The sequence below is a fragment of the Bos javanicus genome, chromosome 19 (genome assembly GCF_032452875.1).
Source record: "Bos javanicus breed banteng chromosome 19, ARS-OSU_banteng_1.0, whole genome shotgun sequence".
NCBI classification, from domain to species: Eukaryota; Metazoa; Chordata; class Mammalia; order Artiodactyla; family Bovidae; genus Bos; species Bos javanicus.
In genome coordinates, this window is record NC_083886.1 from 13,169,160 (window position 1) to 13,188,507 (window position 19,348).

The window sequence follows — 19,348 nt, forward strand, 5'->3', positions numbered from 1 at the left end:
CCCATTAATGGGAGTCACACTTGGCAAAATGAGGAAGTTTCTGCTGCTGGATTCTACTGGCCTAGGGGGATGATGCAAAATGAGTGTAAAAGAAAAGGCATTCTTAGTAGAACAAGATGTGAAAAACTTTAGGACTGAAAATCTGAAGGGACAGCCTCCAGGTGGGAAAGGAGTCTGTGTCTACACCTGTGGCTGAGCCCTTGCTCTCTACTTGAGGGTGGGGTTCACTCTCAAGAAAGAGGAAAAGTAATGCTACCACCACCGCACGAGCTGTTCTTCTCTTTATAAAGGCTCAAGGATTTATCTGCAAATCTCTTTCTATGCTGACCTCAGTGCAAATTTTACACAAAGTTAAGAGAGAAAAAAAATCATTAGCGAAAAAATAAACATGGTGTTCTGCGATGACCCAGACAGGCAGGATGTGGGGGTGGGAGGGAGGAGGTCCAAAAGAGAGGGGATGGGCTTCCCAGGTGGCTCAGGGGGAAAGACTTCTCCTGCTAATGCAGGAGGCATAGGAGACCTCGGTTCAATCCCTGGGTCAGAAAGATCCCCTGAAGAAGGAAATGGCAACCCGCTCCAGTATTCGTGCCTGGGAAATCCCATGGACAGAGGAGCCTGGTGGGCTACAGTCCGTGAGTCACAAAGAATCGGACATGACTGAGCATGAGAGAGCCTGCATATGTACACACAGAGCTGATTCACTTCACTGTACAGCAGAACTTCACACCACACTGTGACGCAATTACACTCCCCCCAAGAGAAACAGCATCAAAAGCTGTTTCCCAAGGTTTCAGGTTCTGAAAATCTCCCCCAGAGCCGCAGAAGCCTTCCTGACACAGCACAGGTGCTCTGCTGGACCGTATAATCCACGGGACCTTTGCCTGCTTTCTTCTCTCTCGGCCTCCTGTCCTTCTCTCGGTCAGGCGACCAGAACACCAGGTCTCCCCCCACATTCAGGACTGGCGCTACTGTCCACCTGCACATCTCACCTTGAACCCTCAAGGGCAAACAGGGCTCCCCTTTTCTGTTTCAAATCTCCCCGCCCCAAGGGTGCCTCTGCCATCATGATCGTCTCTGGCCTGCAGGGCATGTTTAGCTTTCCACAGCGGCAGGGACTACCACCCACCCGCAGAGGCCAAGTCAGTTATCTTCATCTGGGGTCCAGGGATGGACCTCTGAGCGTCCTGAAGTCCCTGAAAACATATACAACATCGTGTGTCTGAGAGTATCCACACACTTCTTCTGGAGCAGACTCACAAATTTCATTAGCTTCTCAGCTCTATGACCCCAAAATATTAGGAACCACTGACTTAGATTTTCCAGATTTAGGTGGTGGAATCTGCACCCCTCTGGAACAGTCTGTGAGGAGTCATAGAGGTCATTCCACTACAGATATGCAGATAACACCACCCTAATGACAGAAAGTGAAGAGGAACTAAAGAGCCTCTTGATGAAGGTGAAAGAGGAGAGTGAAAAAGCTGGCTTAAAATTCAATATTCAAAAAACGCAGATCATGACATCTGGTCTCTTCATGACAAACATATGGGGAAAAAATGGAAACAGTGACATGCTTTATTTTCTTGGGCTCCAAAATCACTGTGGTTGGTAATTGCAGCCATGAAATTAAAAGATGCTTGCTCCTTGGAAGAAAAACTATGACAAGTCTAGATGGCATATTAAAAAGCAGAGACATCGTTTTGCTGACAAAGGTCCATAGAGCCAAAGCTATGGTTTTTCCAGTAGTCATGTATAGATGTGAAAGTTGGACCATAGAGAAGGCTGCGAGCCAAAGAATTGTTGCTTTCAAACTGTGACATTGGAGAAGACCCTTGAAAAATCCTCAGGACTGCAAGGAGATCAAACAAGTCAATCCTAAAGGAAATCAACCCTGAATATTCACTGGAAGAACTGATGCTGAAGCTTAAGGTCCAGTTCTTTGGAAACCTGACGCAAAGGGTTGACTCATTAGAAAAGACTCTGATTCTGGGAAAGATTGAGGGCAGTAGAAGGAGACGATAGAAGATGACATGGTTGGATGGCATCACTGACTTAATGGCCATGAGTTTTAGCAAACCCTGGGAGATGGTGAAGGATAGGGAAGCCTGGTGTGCTGCAGTCCATGGGGTCACAATGAGTCTAACATGACTTAGCAACTGAACAACAACAGCCACTACTCCTAAACAAAGATAGTCTATATCCATCCTGGCTAACAGTGTAACATTAGCTTCACATGGAGTAACTCTAACCTATATGAAAGGGGCTCTAGCAACCACATACAACATCTCATAAATGCCCAGCCTGGAACCCCTCTTCCAGTCTTCATCATTCTTTCCCCAGAGGAAAGCATATTCTATTTCATGCATAATCTAGTTACCTGAATTTCTGGTCCTCAGAATTAGAAGCAATGTATTTAAAAGGAGGCTTCCCTGGCAGCTCAGAGGGTAAAGCATCTACCTGCAATGCAGGAGACCTGGTTTCAATCCCTGGGTCAGGAAGATCCCCTGGAGAAGGAAATGGCAACCCACTCCAGTACTCTTGCCTGGAAAATCCCATGGACTGAGAAGCTACTACAGTCCATGGGATCGCACAGAGTCAGACATGACTGAGCGACTTCACTTTCTTTCTTTCTTATTTAAAAGGAAAGAGATGGTATAAGTAGATGCACTGATAGCAATAAGAAAAAACTTGGTCTCTCTGAGCCTCAGTTCCCTCATCTGTAAAATGGATACAGTGAGAGCTTGCTCAGAGGGTCGTGTGAAGATTAAATGAAGTTTCCAATGTAATGCTATGTGCACCTAGCATATATTACATAGTCAGTAAGAGGTTTCTTACTGACTGGTTGTCGGTCAGAAAGGCTGTCAGTCTTGATGGCAGAAAAATAAATAAAAGTCACAGTTAATACACATGAGTACTGGAGCTATTTTGCATATGAGGAAAGAATATGACACTTAAAAATAACCTCAACCTTTAAGATGTAAGACCCAGTACAACATTATATGCTTATAACAATGAGTCATTCAACAACTCTAAGCACAGTATTTCTAAATTGTATATACATATATTGGAGAAAGCAATGGCACCCCACTCCAGTACTCTTGCAAACATAGAAAAAGTATAAAATCATGCATAGATAGAATGATATATACCAAATGAGGCCAGTGATTACCTCTGGTAGCAGTAGTTAGTTAGGAGGCTCTAGTTTCTTTCATGAAAAAGGTGAGAACAAATACTAAAAAATTTGCACATTGGGTCCATGTGGATACTATTATGTTCTGTACTTTTCTATATGTTTGGAATATTTCATAATTAAAAATTAGAAATAGATGAAAGGAAAAAAAAAGAGAGAGTTATTCAATAATTAAGAACTACATGCCTAGGTTGTATAATAGCTCAAAGGTCCTCAAGAAGCAAACAAGCATGAATCCACTTGAGAAAATGTCCATGCAAAGAGTTAAAACATTTAAAATAATTATCTAAACACTTTCTTCTCCAAATATGCATAAAAAGACAAAGTGTCAATGTAATTTAAATGCTTCAAATATGGGCCCCCCTTTTTTTTCTGACATGCTGGAGTTATCCAAAAAGTAGGTATTGTAGGACAAATTTTTCTCAAATTCACCACTATAGAAAGGATCATGGATCTAACAGCAAGAACATTAAAATGCATATGAATAACACTACTGTGGTCAGCAGGCATTTTAGAAATCACACTGTATTTTTGAATGTACAACAAGAATTAAATCAGAATCAGGGGCTCCCCTGGTGGCTCAGTGGAAAAGAATCTGATTGCCAACGCAGGAGACACAGGTTCAATCCCTGGTCTGGGAAGATCCGACATGCTGTGGAGCAACTAAGCCTGTACATCACAACTAGTGAGCCTGTGCTCCACGAGAGAAGCCACCACAATGAGAAGCCGGCATTGCAATCAGAGAGTAGCCCCCGCTCTCTGCAACTAGAGAAAAGTCCATACAGCAACGAAGACCCAGCACAGCCAAAAATAAATAAATAAATAAAATTATTTTAAGAAGACTCAATTATGAAAAAAGAATTAAATCAGAATCAACATGTAATAGAGAAAGAAGTGAACCTTAATTTGCAAAAGGACAACCATATGTTCTGTAGCTGAAAATATATGGGTAGTGTCCATGATACCATATGTAAAGAAAATAGATCCATTGAAGAATCACTAATACTCAAGCTCTCACCCTCCCTTCCTTGGTTGTACCCACTGGAAATAGGAATAAATATCCCCTTCACCACCATACTAGATCCCGCTAAAGTCTGAGGTGGAAAATGAAGCTGGGAGAATAACCTGATTACATATGCATCAAGCACAAGCACAAATAAATGCTTCTGGATTGTAGGGATAAGATGCTCAGGGCTTATTAGGACTCCTTGATCCAGAGAGATTTAAGGATCTGGTTTCAATTAGACGCTTTAAGCTAGTAAAACTACGTTCATAAATACACACTTATAGAAGAACTTAAAACTAAGATAATTAAGATGCTGAGGAAAGGAATTCCATTCCTTTCCTTCCCCTCCTTTATTTGCAATCCAGTTGAAAGAAGAAAAAAAGAGCTGAATGATTTCATGAATTCAACAACGGTGGCAAAATTAAATAAACGAATCCAGAAGGATCTTCACAAACTGAACACTGATACAGTGAATCTTTGGGGAGGAAGTGTACAAGTTCATGACCTTTGACACAGTGGCCACTGGCTAAAACCAACACAAGTGTAAAAAGGTAAACTTCAGAAGCAAGTGGAATTAGATCAGTGCTGGGAATTCAGATGGTCGCTTATTAAGTGAAAAAGGGTAACTATTATATTTAGCACATAACCTGTGTTCTTCCAAGATTGTTAGGCCTGAAAACAAAGGCAGGCTGGGTCAAGAAAGAAGAAAAGGAGAGATGAGTCTTATTTCTCTAAACAAATGCCTGAGCAAAACTCACATGTCTACCAGGACAGACTTGGTACCAGTGACTGCTTTCATTCTAGATCACTGTTGACAAATTTCTTATGGTCAATTAAGAACAGATTAACTTCTGACATGTCAAAAACACCTGTAGGTGGTAGCTATGGCTATCAGCATGGCATGGCTTTGGAGTTCAAATCAAACGTCTCACTCTGTGTTCATAAAACCAAAGGCAGAAGAGCAGAAGAAAGGATTCCACCTGTCGTCAGTCTGTGCCGCAAAGGTGTGGCGGTCAAGCACTTGAAAGATGGTTAGTCTGAATGGGGATGTGCCGTAAGTACAAAATGCACAGCAGATTTCCAAGACTTGGCAGGGAAAAAAGACTGTCAAATATCTATTAATCATTCATTTATCTATTAAGCCTTGAAATGGTATTTGAGATATACTAGGCACACCAGGAAACTGAAGAACAGAAAGTTTAAGGAATTTCAGGTCACAGAGGTAAGAAGCTGAGAAAACAGGATTCAAGGCCAACTGACCGACTAACATTCACGACCCCATACTCTCCTGTCTAACTTACTTTCCAGACGGTATCTCCTTCCCCCTTTCTTTGTCACACCCTGTCCCCTGCAGGCAAACAGGACCACCTACGTTCCCTGTCTGCACATGTCTTCAGGGTACTGTTCTCCCTGCCAGGAACGATTTCCCTTTTCCTATTTCCATATAACAAAACTCAGCTCACATGACACTTCTTCCATGAAGCCTTTCCTGAACTTCAAGTGGAAACTGATTTCTTTTTCTCATATTACTTTTTAGTCATAGATGTATTTCGTCTATCTTCTTGCTAAGAAGAACTTGGCTTTGTGCATATTTAGATCACCTATGGTTCCTAGCCCAGAGATCACATAATAGGTGCTCCAAAGTTCCTTTAACGAATGAGTATTTGAAGTATTTAAAGATACAGGATAAAAACTAAAACTGCTTTCTATCCTCAAAAAGGTGTACAGTCAAGTACAGGAGGAAAGACGGACTAACCAACTGATATAAAGCAAACGCTTTCTGTCCCCAATTAGAGAAGGCCAAAGGGAATTGAAGAAGGGCGACTTCACTCTCACTCACCTCCTCCTATTCAAATCCTAGCACACGGCAATACTTGGCAGACATCCTTCAGACACGATCAGGCTATAACCGAGTTCTAGCCATACTGCCTGGCTGACATCTGTAGCAACAACTTTACACGCCACAAAGAACCCAGACTTAGGAAAGCAGCTGTTCTGAAAATACCTGTGCTCTTTCATCATCACATGGCCACCTTGCCAGCGGCTCTCAGAGATGCAAATATAAATTACTCCACATTGTGTTCTAAGAAATCAAGATATTCCTCCTGGCAAGTGTATCCTAATTGCTGGTTTTAAATTTTTAAAAACTTGACATCCGGAAAAGACACTATGTAGCCCTTTAAAATGACTCATGGTTAAAGACGTCTTTTAGCGAGATGTTGGCAGGTGGTATACAAAATAAGGAAATGCATGAACATGAAGAGAGACAGTACCCAAGATGACCGGATGAGGCAGCTTGCCAGCCATCCAGGACCTGATTAGAGGTATCTCTATTAAGTAGCATTTAAAAATATTTGTAAAAAAACAGCTCTGAATCCTGTCACGTGTGGAAAGCAAAAATACACATTCGTAAGAAATGTATTCCACAATTACCATCCACAGCTATGACTAAGGATAGGGAGATACTGCATTGGTGTTCTTCCAATGTAGAGGATTAAACTACTGAATTTGGGACCAGCAAACCAGGACATGAGAGAAGTCCAAGGCGGAGTAATATCATCACGGAGGGAAACCTGAAGGGCTAGCTGTGGGTTACATGGCCGACAAGCCTCAGTCCCCATTTTTCAGGGAGGGCACAAGGAGGAAAGCAGGGGAGGTGCGTGCACAGGGAGCCGCATGTGTCTTTGCTCACGGCCGCTGAGTGAAGCCAAAGGGGATTTCAAAGCAAACCCCAAAGCCAGCGGGGCAGAGGAATCAACCCGACCTGCGGGCCAGTCAACGGCCCACCTTGACCAAGACTGCTGATCCCGTGATGTAATTTACAAAATCAGCCATGACACAGAAACAATTAACTACACCGCCTCACTGGTAAGCTATACACGTAAGGCAGGAGTGTGGAATTTCACAGAAAGATCTGTCAGGTAAACACATCTTTACCTCGGAGACAATACAGTTGAGCAACTATGAAAATAGGAATGCCATGACTCTCTTCTTTTTTCAGTAAACCTCCAAAATTTGAGGCCAGGAGCCATTTCCTTCTCCAGGGGATTTTCCTGACCCAGGGATCGAACCTGGGTCTCCTGCTTTGGCAAGTGAGTTCCTTACCACTGAGCCATCAGGAAAACAGAAGATTCTCTCCCACATTAGAGAAAAATGAAGCCTTAAAGAAAGGAAAAACCATCCCAAGACCACAGTAGGTAGTCAGGCCTAATGTTCATTTTATTATTGTTTTTTAAATGCTTATTTATTTGCCTGTGATGGGTCTTAGTTGTGGCATGTGGGATCTTTTACTTGCAGGGCAGTTGGGGCATGTGGGATCTGGTGTCCTGACCTGGGATCAAACCTGGACCCCTTGCATTGAGAGAGCAGAGTCTTAGCCATGGGAGAGCAGAGTCTTAGCCACTGAACCACCAGAGAAGTCCCCCAATCTTGATTTAAGTCTGTAAAAGAGAATATAGATTCTCAAAACTGAAATCTGGAGCTTGACAAGTTTAGGGGCGCTCTTTCTCTCAAAGGTTTATACTGAATATTTTTATCATTTATTTACAGTTCCTCACCATTCTTTCACATCTTGGCTAACCGATTCCTTCTGCCATTCTATATCCTCTACACTTGTATCTATATCTGCTTGTACTATATTATGACCGCTAATAAATTCCCTAAACTAGGCACTTTGAACGTATGCAGGGATTATATATACATTTATTGAGTACCGGGCATGTGTATTCTTAACAGAAATAGTAACATCAACCCCTGTTAACCAAACACTTGCAACTGTGTCCAGGCCCTGTGCTCTAATTGTACATTTTCTTATTTAATCCCCAACAATATGAGTAGGTTACAATTCTCATTATAATTTTTATTTTACAAATGAGGAGGCAGAGGGAGGTAGACCCATTGTTGGTGAGTGATGTGATTAGCTTTTCCCTGACTCTAGAATTTATACTCTTCGCCATGACATTCTCCCATAGGCCATATTCTTGTGGTTTTCCCTTTATATTACGTAGCCTCCTGCAGTTTTTTTAATTCAGTGCCTTGCTGAAGACTCCAATCACAGGCACATGTAATAAAGCCATTTTTATGATCTTAGTTGGAGTAACAGTCCCAATAGTAGCATAGCCAGCAGCAGCTTCGGGAAAGGTAGCTAGCTGTAAGAAAGCGAAAAACAGGCCTGGGCCTTCCCAGGAATCCATTTCTGAATGTGTCCCAGAGGTGCACTTCTTTTTTTTTTCCTTCCAACCTTGATAATCAAATTTATCCCTTAATAGCTAAAGTCATGCCTCTGCTGGTGACAAGAAGTTAAGAATCTTAAATCTCTGAGGGACAGATGACAGCCTAGTACTATCAATCTGGTTTGGGAAGAGAAGGCTGTGAAATAGCCTTAAGTGTCTGATAGGAGATTCTTCGCAGGCAGCCTGAAAAATCCGTGGAGGGTGATAATGATAAAAACCAATTCTCAGCAGGTAGAGCTTGAAGTAAAAGCAGTCTCTCTCTGACACCAGAAGGAAGTATTCTTAGACCTTCTTTAAAAAGAGCCAGGCAAGCTATTGTTTCTACTCCTTCAGAAGGGAAACTGATGGAGAGACACAATCAAAGCTGCTGATGTCTGCACTGACACTTCCAAACACTGGGATTCTACGATGAACCACACTTTTTAAATGAAACACAGACATTTTCTTCAGGGGTGGGAGGTGGGGTAGGGGTAGGATGTGTGCCTTCCTGATAAGACTGGGTTCTGGCATTTTAATAAAAAGTTTATTATTCCAGCCATCACATTTTTCTTCCATTTTTATCACCAGTTCCCTTTGGGTACCCTGTTGACCTTGGGCACAGATAATCACGGACCATCTTTGGTGCCACAGCTAGGAAGTCAAAGTCATATCATTTTTCACCTCATTGTCTTAGTTCAAAGTATTCTAGGAGAGGTGGATTTCCAACTCCTTTCATCCTACGATTTGCGGTTTTAAGTCACTAGTTGGGAGTTCAGTCACTTTGTTGCATCTAAAGATCAAGTAATGGAACTTTCACTTTCTTTTAATTTTCAAAGATCAAGTAATGGAACCCAAGTTGAAACTGTATTAATTCACTCTGCGTTAACCCTGGAGACGTATTTCATAAAAATCCGAGTATTATGAAATAGTCAAAAATTGTCTTCATGTGTGGAAAGGTGTTTTCTTCCCTGGTGTGCCTGTCAGCTGTGAAATAAAATTCTAAAATGTGGGAAAGCTAGAAAACAGGGGCTCTGGGCACGGCATTCTCCAAAGAGATCCTTATGACTCCGTCAAATGAGAACACTTTAGTTTTAACGACACACCAGGACTTTTCTCTGAAAGGTTCTGGGAATGGCAGACTTATTCCTGGTTAGACCCCCTCTCTCGCCTTAACCCCCATAACCCGTCTTGTTTTTCCTGCCCCCAACAGGATGGGAAGAAAACGTCCTTAGGAGACCTTTCCTTTTTTATATTACACAATCTCATCTCTGGAATTCAAGTCCTCTTACGGCTCAGCCCAAATAAGAAGTGCTTGTCACCAGGAAGGCGGCCATCTGAACATGCAGCAGCTGGATGAGAAAAGAGGGCATGTCAGCCCAGAGCAGCAGAGAGGGTTTCTCACGGCAGCTATTTGCAACCCTCCAAGGAGCTTCAGAGGCTGCCCATTAAAACCCTGTTAAAACACTTCTGATGTTGTCAGCAGCAGAGAGCTGAAATAGCACAGCGATCGCTGAGATGCTATCTGCCTCGAGCAATTCAATGGTACTGTCAATACTATGAGCAAGAAGGTACAAGATAAGCAACAACCTAATTTCTACATCAAAATTTCATAAACTCCCTCAGCGGGCAGCACTCCATGTGGGCACACAGAGACCAAGCTAGCGGACCACCCTGGGGAGAAAAAAAAAGACCTTTGTGTTCAGATCTGGCCCCAAAGTCCTGAAGCTACACACAACTACTGAACTTACAACACTCCCTAGGAGATTTGCCCAGAAAGGAATTGCGGGAATGAATGGTCCTTTCCCGGGCACCCCTGGGCACCAGTCAAGACATGGGATTTCTGGATGAGGTTCCTTTCTCAGAGGTCTTAGTATGTTCAAAAGACAACTTGCTGTATCAACATCCATCCATGTTTGTTCCTCATGAGAAGAGTCCAATTGTATGGAAAAGGCTACAGAATCTGCTGGGTTTCATACTTCACTGCCCTGCTTATGATTTCCTACAACAGTATTAGTTACAGAGACCAGAATCGTAATTCCAGAGTACCTTTCCTTGTCAGCAAATATCAAGAAGCAGCTATCTGTTTTGGATCTGAGTTGATAACAGCAGGTTAGAGAGGTGAATCCCTCCGTTGTAGAAGCACACAGCCTCGTATCATTCCATTTGGTGGCTCTTTCTTTTGGCCAACATAGGCTGATGAGTAGAGTGGCTGTCATCCATACTGGTGCACTTTTAAGGGTGAAACAGTGAGCACCGCTGATAAATACACCGACACGTGCAAGCGGGATCTGGGGAGCCTGGGACCGATGGTTAGCCAGGTTGAGTCCTCCCAGTAAACCGAGGCTTGAAAAGTTGTGTGATGGGATAGGAAGTGAGTAAGTGGCTATTTCCTCACAGCACGAACAGCAGTCTGGAATGAGGATGCTCAGCCCACCAGCTGGATGTCTTTCTTGCCTAATAACAAACATCAGGCTGTTTGATCCACAGTTGTTCACGCAGACAACCATGCCAACTCAGCCCTGACTTCTCGGTGAGAGAGCGGGGGCGTCACCACGTGATACAACGCAGTCACAGTTACCCGCTGCAGTTTCACACGCAGGGTCCTGGGACAGCCAGCAACATGCTTCCAGGAAATTTACCTGAAGCCAGGAGCATGCTGGTCTTCGGGTCCTCTTCTCTAGCCCCAAAGGACAGACCCTAGAGAACAGAAGGTAGGAAGGGGACTCCAGACTGAGAAAGCCAGTGCATCCAGCTCCAAGAGGAACAAGGGATAAAGCACTCAATTCAACTTCTCATGACCCAACACTTAGCATTTCTTCTTTTAACCTTCTTAGTTCTTAGTCAAGTTGGCTGGAAACCACGAAAGCCCAACCAGGCTAGAAGCAAAGCAATATTAAGTGAAGACCTACTTGGAAAAGGTCTGCTAATCTCAAGATTTCTGGCAGTCACTAGTCTACCTAAATCATCAGTGGCCAATTATAACTGTTCATTCAAAACACAAAGGCATCGCAGAGCCATAAATCCAGTAACCAGACTACTCTGAGGAAGTCTGACACTTTACTTGCATAGTTTATTTTGTGCCTGGCATTAGACAGTTTTTTAAAAACCATTTTGAGGAAGGGAGAAAATAAGGCTTCAAGGAGTTTCAGCAGAGCAAGTATGAGTCACTACATGATCAAGAAAAAGATTTCTCAAGCAAATCAATGAGTGAGAGGAATCTGCCTGATGCTACCAGATCTGTAAAACCTAACATGAGATAAAAGGGAGAGGGATTCTGAAGGGTGTCTAGGTCCTGGGAATATGCCCTGCATTTATTTGTCCATTCCTTCAATCGCTCCAAATAACCATGACAGGGGGGAGAAAAAGTGTTTCTGCTCTCAGTTCCTGTTTATCTTTTTCATGAAAGATTTCCTATAATTTACATTTCTAAGGCAAGCCAAACTAAGCCACAGTGATTCCCCGCTCACAATATCCTTACCAAATACTTCCAAACCATTGAAAGGACTGGAGATCATCCAGGTGGGAAAAGAATCTATTCTTTTCAGGAATCCAGATTTTTCACTATCACAAAAGGCAGTGTGCGTGCGTGCATATGAAGTCGCTTCGGTGGTGTCTGACTCTTTGCAACCCACTGGACTGCAGCCCACCAGGCTCCTCTGTCCATGAGATTCTCCAGGCAAGAATATTGGAGTGGGTTCACAAAAGGCAGAGGACACTTTAAAACCAGCACTAACTTTAAACTCCCCGTGGCAGACAAACAACTATGCAGATTAAGGACTTGATATTTAGATAAAGGAAAACCTGCACAAGTATGTCCAAACTCACTGTTAACAAGCACACATTCAATTCTGCTATCTTAGCAGAATGGGTTTGAAAATTATCTTTAAAAACATTTTTTACTGAAGTATGGTAGATTTACAATATTGTGTTAATTTCTGCTATACAGCAAAGTGACTCAGTTATACCTATGTATATTCTTTTAATATTATTTTCTATTATGTGAGAATTATCTTACTTCATATAAAATCAACAAGTATTTATTGAATTGCCTAGTTCATAGATACTGTATAAAATAGAAAGAAAGTATTAGCTGCTCAGTGGTGTCCGACTCCTTGCGAGTCCATGGACTGTAGCCCGCTAGGCTCTTCTGTCCATGGAATTCTCCAGGCAAGAACACTGGACTGGGTTGCCATTCCTTTCTCCAAGGGAATCTTCCCAACCCAGGGATCAAACCCAGGTCTCCTGCATTGCAGGCAGATTCTTTACCGACATTATGACATAGGCTAAATCCTACCTGTGTTTTGATTTGATTTTTTCATTCTGAACAGTTAGGTTTTTGTTTGTTTTTACTTTAAACTTCTGTTGAGGGTAGGATGAATTCTAGAAGAAAACAGCTTCTCCCTCAATACTCTGTAAACCTGAGTTAAGGCAAATCAGACAAAAGAGTGACAGAAATCCCAATAGGAGTATCTTCTGTTGTAATTAAACACATATTGACATCACTCTAAATCTACTACGCTCAATTTCTGGACATCCCACGATACATTAGGAATTTCTCTCCTCACTGACTTACTTTATTTATAGGAAATGGGAATAGACAACTCACATCAGCTGCCTAATATGAAATGATGCTATACCTCCACAGGGAGGGAAATGGCTGAGAGATTAGTATGGAATAAAATATACAATCAGCAAGATACTCAGCAAAATGTTCTGAAATATAAGAGATCTATTGCTAGGAGAACCAACATAAATATATATTTCCGTAATTTAGAAAAATGGACTTATAGATTACACTCGTAAAAGCAAAAGAGATTCAACTCAGACAGAGGTTTTCTGGGACTTCCCTAGTGGTCCAGGGGTTAATAATCCACCTGTAATGCAGGGTACTCAGGTGTGATCCCTGGTCTGGGAACTAAGAACCCACAAGCCATGGAGCAAGTAAGCCTGTGTGCTGCAACGACTGAGTTTGCACACTCTCGAGCCCGTGTGCCACAACTAGAGAGCCTGCATGCCACAACTACTGAAGCCCAAGTGCTCTACAGCCTGCAACGATTGAGTCTACACACCACTAGAGAGTCCCGTGCCACGCAACAAAAGATCCCACATGATGCAGTGAAGATCCTGCATGTCCCAACGAAGACCCGAAGTAGCCAGATAAGTAAATAAATAAATAAATTTAAAAAAACAAACAGGTTCTCAAATTTGGCTCTACACTGGAATCATCTAGGGAGTTTAAAAAATACTAATGTCTGTGCTTCACACTCAATTGCTCTGCGTGCAGTCTGGAGAGAGGGAGTTTTTGAAAGGTTCCCAAAGAATTCTAATGTGCAGCCAAGGTTGAGAATCACTGCATAAGCGTTGCTGGTGTTCGAATCTAATGAAGCCTGGATATCTTGAGCTGGGGACAGTTAGCAAATGGAAGAGGTGAATATGAAAGAAAGAGAAATTGGGAAAGACTAATATTAATCTTTCACACTTCTTGTAAATAATCACAATTTACTTTGAGATTAAGGAGCTTTAAAAATATGTCAAATATACTCCTCTGTATTCTGGAGTCTGCAGCATGATGGACACTGGTTTCCACTCTGTGCGAGGGAGCAGTGCATACAAGTTAGGAGACATATTCAAGTGTCTGCTTGTCTCTAGTTTAGGTCTTTCACAAAATACTAAACTGAGGTAGAGAACGGTAAAGTGTTAGGAGAAAAGAGACCAAGGTAGTAATAGAGACAAATAAAAACCAAGACCACCAGATTCTCCATCCAGAGAAAGGAGAATCAGCTAAGTTAGTTCTTTTCTCTGGTACTTTGATGCCTGAAATATTTTCTCTAACTGATGGGTTTCAAGAGACATCTGTTTCTTTCTCAAAAGAGTTAAAAGAATTAGACATCAGTGAAATACATCCTGGTCTTTTATTCTCAAGAAGCTAGCTCCCTGAACTGAAAAATATTAGACCAAGCCAAGAAACAGATTAAGAAAAATCATAATAATAGACAATATGTGAAATTAATCCTGGTTAGTTACATTTCTTGCTTATCTGCTCCGGCTATCAAAAGAGAGATTCTGATTGATTAGTTCCTTATATTTTATCTAATGGATGTAAGAGAAATGTAGGTTGCGTTTATAGGGTAAGTCTGCACATTAACTATGCAAGTGGCAAATTTTCTGAGATGAAACCAATAACAGAATAACTTGTTATTATAACTTGTTATAACAAACCAATAACTTGTTATTGCTAAATACTTCTCAGCATCTGTATGGTACATTCATTGATAGCCAGAGACTACCCTTTTGAATAGTTATCTTTCAGTAGTTTCCAGGAAAGTCACTGTTAATTCCAAGTAGTTCCAACAAAATATGCCTTTAGTTGGAATGCGATTCTTTGAAACCAGCCCTACAGAGTCCTCCCGTGAGGTTAGTTAGTATCTGCGGCCCCACTTTAACTCAAGCAACCGGGCTTCCCCGGTGGCTCAGCAGCGAAGAAGCTGCCTGCCGAGGCAGCAGACACAAGTTCGATCCCTGATTTGAGAAGATCTCACATGCGGTGGAGAGACTAGGCTTGCGCGCCACAACTGTTAAGCTTGTGCTCTAGAGCCCAGGAGCCACAGTTACTGAAGCCTGTGCGTCCCGGAGCCCGCGCTCCACAAGAGAAGCCACTGCAATGAGAAGCCTGCACACCGCAGCTAGAGAGGGCCCCCGCTCGCCACAACTAGAGAAAAGCCCTCGACGCACGGCCAAAAATAAAACAAATAAAATGTTTAAGAAAGAGAGAGCTGCATTAAAAAAAAATCAAACCACCACTCTGGACAATCATTCTCCGCCTTTCACTTAAGGAGGCATTTGGCTGGCAGAAGGCCTCACTCAACCCTTTCCACTTGGTTACTGTATGATTTTGCTTTAAATTCCCATGTTGCCTAACTTTTGTCCTATGAAAATTTTATGCATAAGAATTAAACAAAGGAAGAAAACTAACACTTTCTAAGGCACTGAACAATTGGCTAAATTCTGAGGAACACAGAAAAAGTGTGACACAGATCCTGCCTCAAAGAAGTTAACTATCTGATGGGGATTCAATTCTAAAACATAAAAGCAATTGCACACAGAAAAATCAAAGAGGTATTAACTAAATAAGGGAATAACTCTCAGGAAAGGCTTTTGGAGGAAAGGACCAGAAGAACATACAGATACAGGCAAATTTGCAAAGGAAGCCCTTAGAAACACTGCTAACCAAAGTCATTGCCCCAAAATGGGACCTCCACAAAGGCCACTTCATTTTCTAGTGTGATTTCTAAGATAGGTTGAAAAATGGAAATTGGAAACTAGCACCAGTGAGCGTAATAATCGCCTTGGTTACAATTAAGGTTGGAGTAGTATCTGCTTAAAGCAAGGCAAATATAAAGCTATCTTGGCTAAATCCATTGACTTGCATAGGCTTCCCAGGTAGCTCAGATGGTAAAGAATCTGCCTGCACTGCAGGAGACCTGGGTTGGGAAGATCCCCTGGAGAAGGGCATGGCAACCCACTCCAGTATTCTTGCCTGGAGAATTCCAGGGCAGAGGGGCCTGGCGGGTACAGTCCATGGGGTTGCAAAGAGTCCGACACGACTGAGCGAATACTTTCACTTTCATTGACTTGCATATACAGACATTGTGCATGCCTGCTTCCTTAGTCACTCAGTCACGTCTGACTCTTTGCGACCCTGAAGATTTAGACCATCAGTCTTCTCTGTCCAGGGATTCTCCAGGGAAGAATACTGGAATGGGTAACCATTTCCTTCTCCAGGGGATCCTATATTGTAGGTAGATTCTTTACCATCTGAGCCACCTATGAAGCCCATACACATACACACATACATTTTATACACTCATATCTATTATATTTATTTTAAATATATTATTATATATAATTTTATATATTCAGGTGTACATATAAAAATAAAATATGTGTAAAGTGAAGTGAAGTCGCTCAGTCATGTCCGACTCTTTGTGACCCATGGACTGTAGCACACCAAGCTCCTCCGTCGGTGGGATTCTCCAGGTAAGAATACTGGAGTGGGTTGCCATTTCCTTTTCCAGGGGATCTTCCCGATCCAGGGATGAAACCCGGGTCTCCTGCACTGGAGGCAGACACTTTAACCTCTGAGAAAACCTCCTATAGAGACACAGAACTTCAGATCCAAGTACTAACATCAAAGATTTCAAGGGAGGAAAGGATATGTATATAAAACTTTATCCCATGCCTTGTCTTTTGCAGACTTCAGATAGCTCTTTGAAGGTGTAGACAAGTCCTTTGCTATCAGCAAGTAATTTAGGGGGTTAGTACATATATCAGGCTTCCCTGGTAGCTCAGCTGGTAAAGAACCCACATGCAATGCAGGAGACCCTGGTTCGATTCCTAGGTGGGGAAGATCCCCTGGAGAAGAGATAGGCTACCCACTCCAGAATTACTGGGCTTCCCTGATGGCTCAGACGGTAAAGAATCTGCCTGTAATTCGCAAGACCTGGGTTCGATCCCTGCGTTGGAAAGATCCCCTGGAGGAGGGCATGGCAACCCCCTGCAGTATTCTTGCCTGGAATCTCCCCATGGACAGAGGAGCCTGGCAGGTTACAGCCCATGGGGTTGCAAAGAGTCAGACACGACTGAGTGACTAAGCACAGCACAGTACATATATCATCTTATTTTTAGACTAGTTGAGCTCCAAAAGAGGATATCCTTCCAATGGAACAGACCTCTTTCACAGGTAGGCTTTTTGTAAACAGGATATGTATACACTTTAAGAAGCAACAAGTTGAGGATATAAATCTGTCAAGGCTAGAATATTCCTATTGAGTTTTACAAATGGCAGAAAACAATAGGGTACCAGTTCTTTCTAACATTAGCTGCTTTGTTCCTCTCACGGCCTTACAGAAAAGATTGTTTGCAAGTCTTCACATCCTTACAAAATATTCAGATTCTTCAATGAAATGAGGTTCCCACATGGTGGATACACCCACACAAACTGCTACAGTGAATGAAGAGGATTATAGTCAGATCTTTGATGATCCTAACTTTATGCGAAGGCCCTGCTCTGGTGGGCAGCTTTCCCTCCAAATCTATGCCTGAAAAATTTTACCCAAGAAACAGACCCTAGACCTTCAGAAGAGCTGGTTGAGTGGTTGAGTCGAAACATTTCCTGTGTAGGAACATTTCCTGGTGTAAGTACAGTGATGGCTCCCTCGCTGAAATGTCAGAGGCTTTTTGCTGTTGTCGCTGGAGAAATGACCTGGATGCAAGGAAAAGATCCTGAGTCTAATGATGCATAATTCCTCCTAGATCAATGCACATCTGGAATACCAACCTCAGGAGAGCCTGCCTGCCTTATGCAGACACCTCTGCTGCTTCAAGATAGCGCTCTTTTCAGCCAATAGCTCTTACACGGAGCAACACTCACTTTAAATCACCTTTCAAACAGCTACTCATCCAAGGGAGGACAATTCAAAAGGGATCAAGCCGGGCAGCTAAGAAATCTGCGGCTAGAGACAGGACAAAAGAGGTCAGAAGGGACCCAGGGAGAGGATGGCTCTCAAAGGGACAGGACAATCGCTGGATGTTTACCTTCTTGTTTGAAAAGTCTGTCAGGGCACAAGTATGGTCAACAAGGAAGCACAGTCACTTGGAGGCCAGATGAGCTATCGTATGAACCAACCAGGCAATGGTTACAGATGACAGAGGGGAAAAGGGACCAGGGGCCGGTTCCAGCGATTGCGAAGGGGGAAGGCGGAGAATGTTGATGTCATTCCATTTCTTCTGAAGGAGTAAGACTACGCTCCACTCTCACCCCAGGTTTTTTTTCTCCTTTCTTCCACCCAGGGCCAAGACCCTGGCTCCGAGAAGGCTGTGGGCAGCTAGGACTCTGGCTCACTTCCACCATCTCTAGGGTGTGGGTCCAGCTTGGCCTGGGACAGACTGGAGAGAGGATGCTTTCAGTTGTTGAAGGAGGCTTACACATGCCTTTATTTCCCTACTATAACCTATCCCTACCTGCAAAGAAGCAAATGCCCATGGAGAGTAGATTTCCTGTTTCTTTTGCAGAATTCCTGACTCCCTGAGATGGGAGAGTGTGTTAGTAGCTGAAAAAATCCCTTCCTTTCGCTCTCCATTCGTGTTTGTTTTAATTCTGAGTTAGGGAACCACTTTGTGATCCTATTTAATAGCTGCCCCTGAAACTGTCTCTGCTGAGTAGTTTACTAGTACTCTTATCACATTGTGAGGATTTGATGCTTAGCACTTGGTCACAGGGCAATTTCAGCGATAGATCCCAGATGAGATCTTAGTGAATATGAGCCTTTCCCCGATATTCTTCCTGGCCTCCAGGTATGAATCAGGTAAGAAATTCAGAACACTTGCTTTTCAAAAAAATTTTTTTGATGTGGATCATTTTTAAAGTCTTTTAAAAATCTGTTACAATATTGTTCTGTTTTCTGTTTTGTTCTTTTGGCCGTGAGGCATGTGGGGATCTTGGCTCCCTGGCCAGGGATTGAACCCGCGTCCCCTGCATTTGAAGGCTAAGTCTTAACCGCTGGACCGTCAGGGAAATCCCAGGACACTTGCTTCTTAATGCTGGCCCCATCTTTCAGGACTTAACTCCAATATTCACTCCTTTAGGAGTTCTGGATAGCATCTCATAGACTATAAAGGTAAATCTCTAAATGGCTCTAAAGGGAGCTTTCAGGACTTAAAAAGCCACTCCATCACAAAAGCTACAAACTTCCTTATTACACAACAGGAACAAATCCGCTGGGTTACTTCAGCTTCTAAGGGATGAGTGAATCCTCCACCTGATGGGATGACATTAACTTCCATGGACGTGATGTGGCAGTCACACATCAAATCAGCAGGTGCCAATATTCTTGATGAGATGTGGCTTGATTTTAAACTTCTTCATATTCTATCCTTTTGGGAACC

The 19,348-nt window shown here is 42.7% G+C and overlaps 1 protein-coding gene across 10 annotated transcripts in view; it reads right to left on the minus strand.

The window, feature by feature from the left end:
- Positions 1 to 19,348, minus strand: part of BCAS3 (BCAS3 microtubule associated cell migration factor) — a 590,167-nt gene that overhangs the window by 146,801 nt on the left and 424,018 nt on the right. The gene's annotated exons all lie outside the window — the stretch shown is intronic.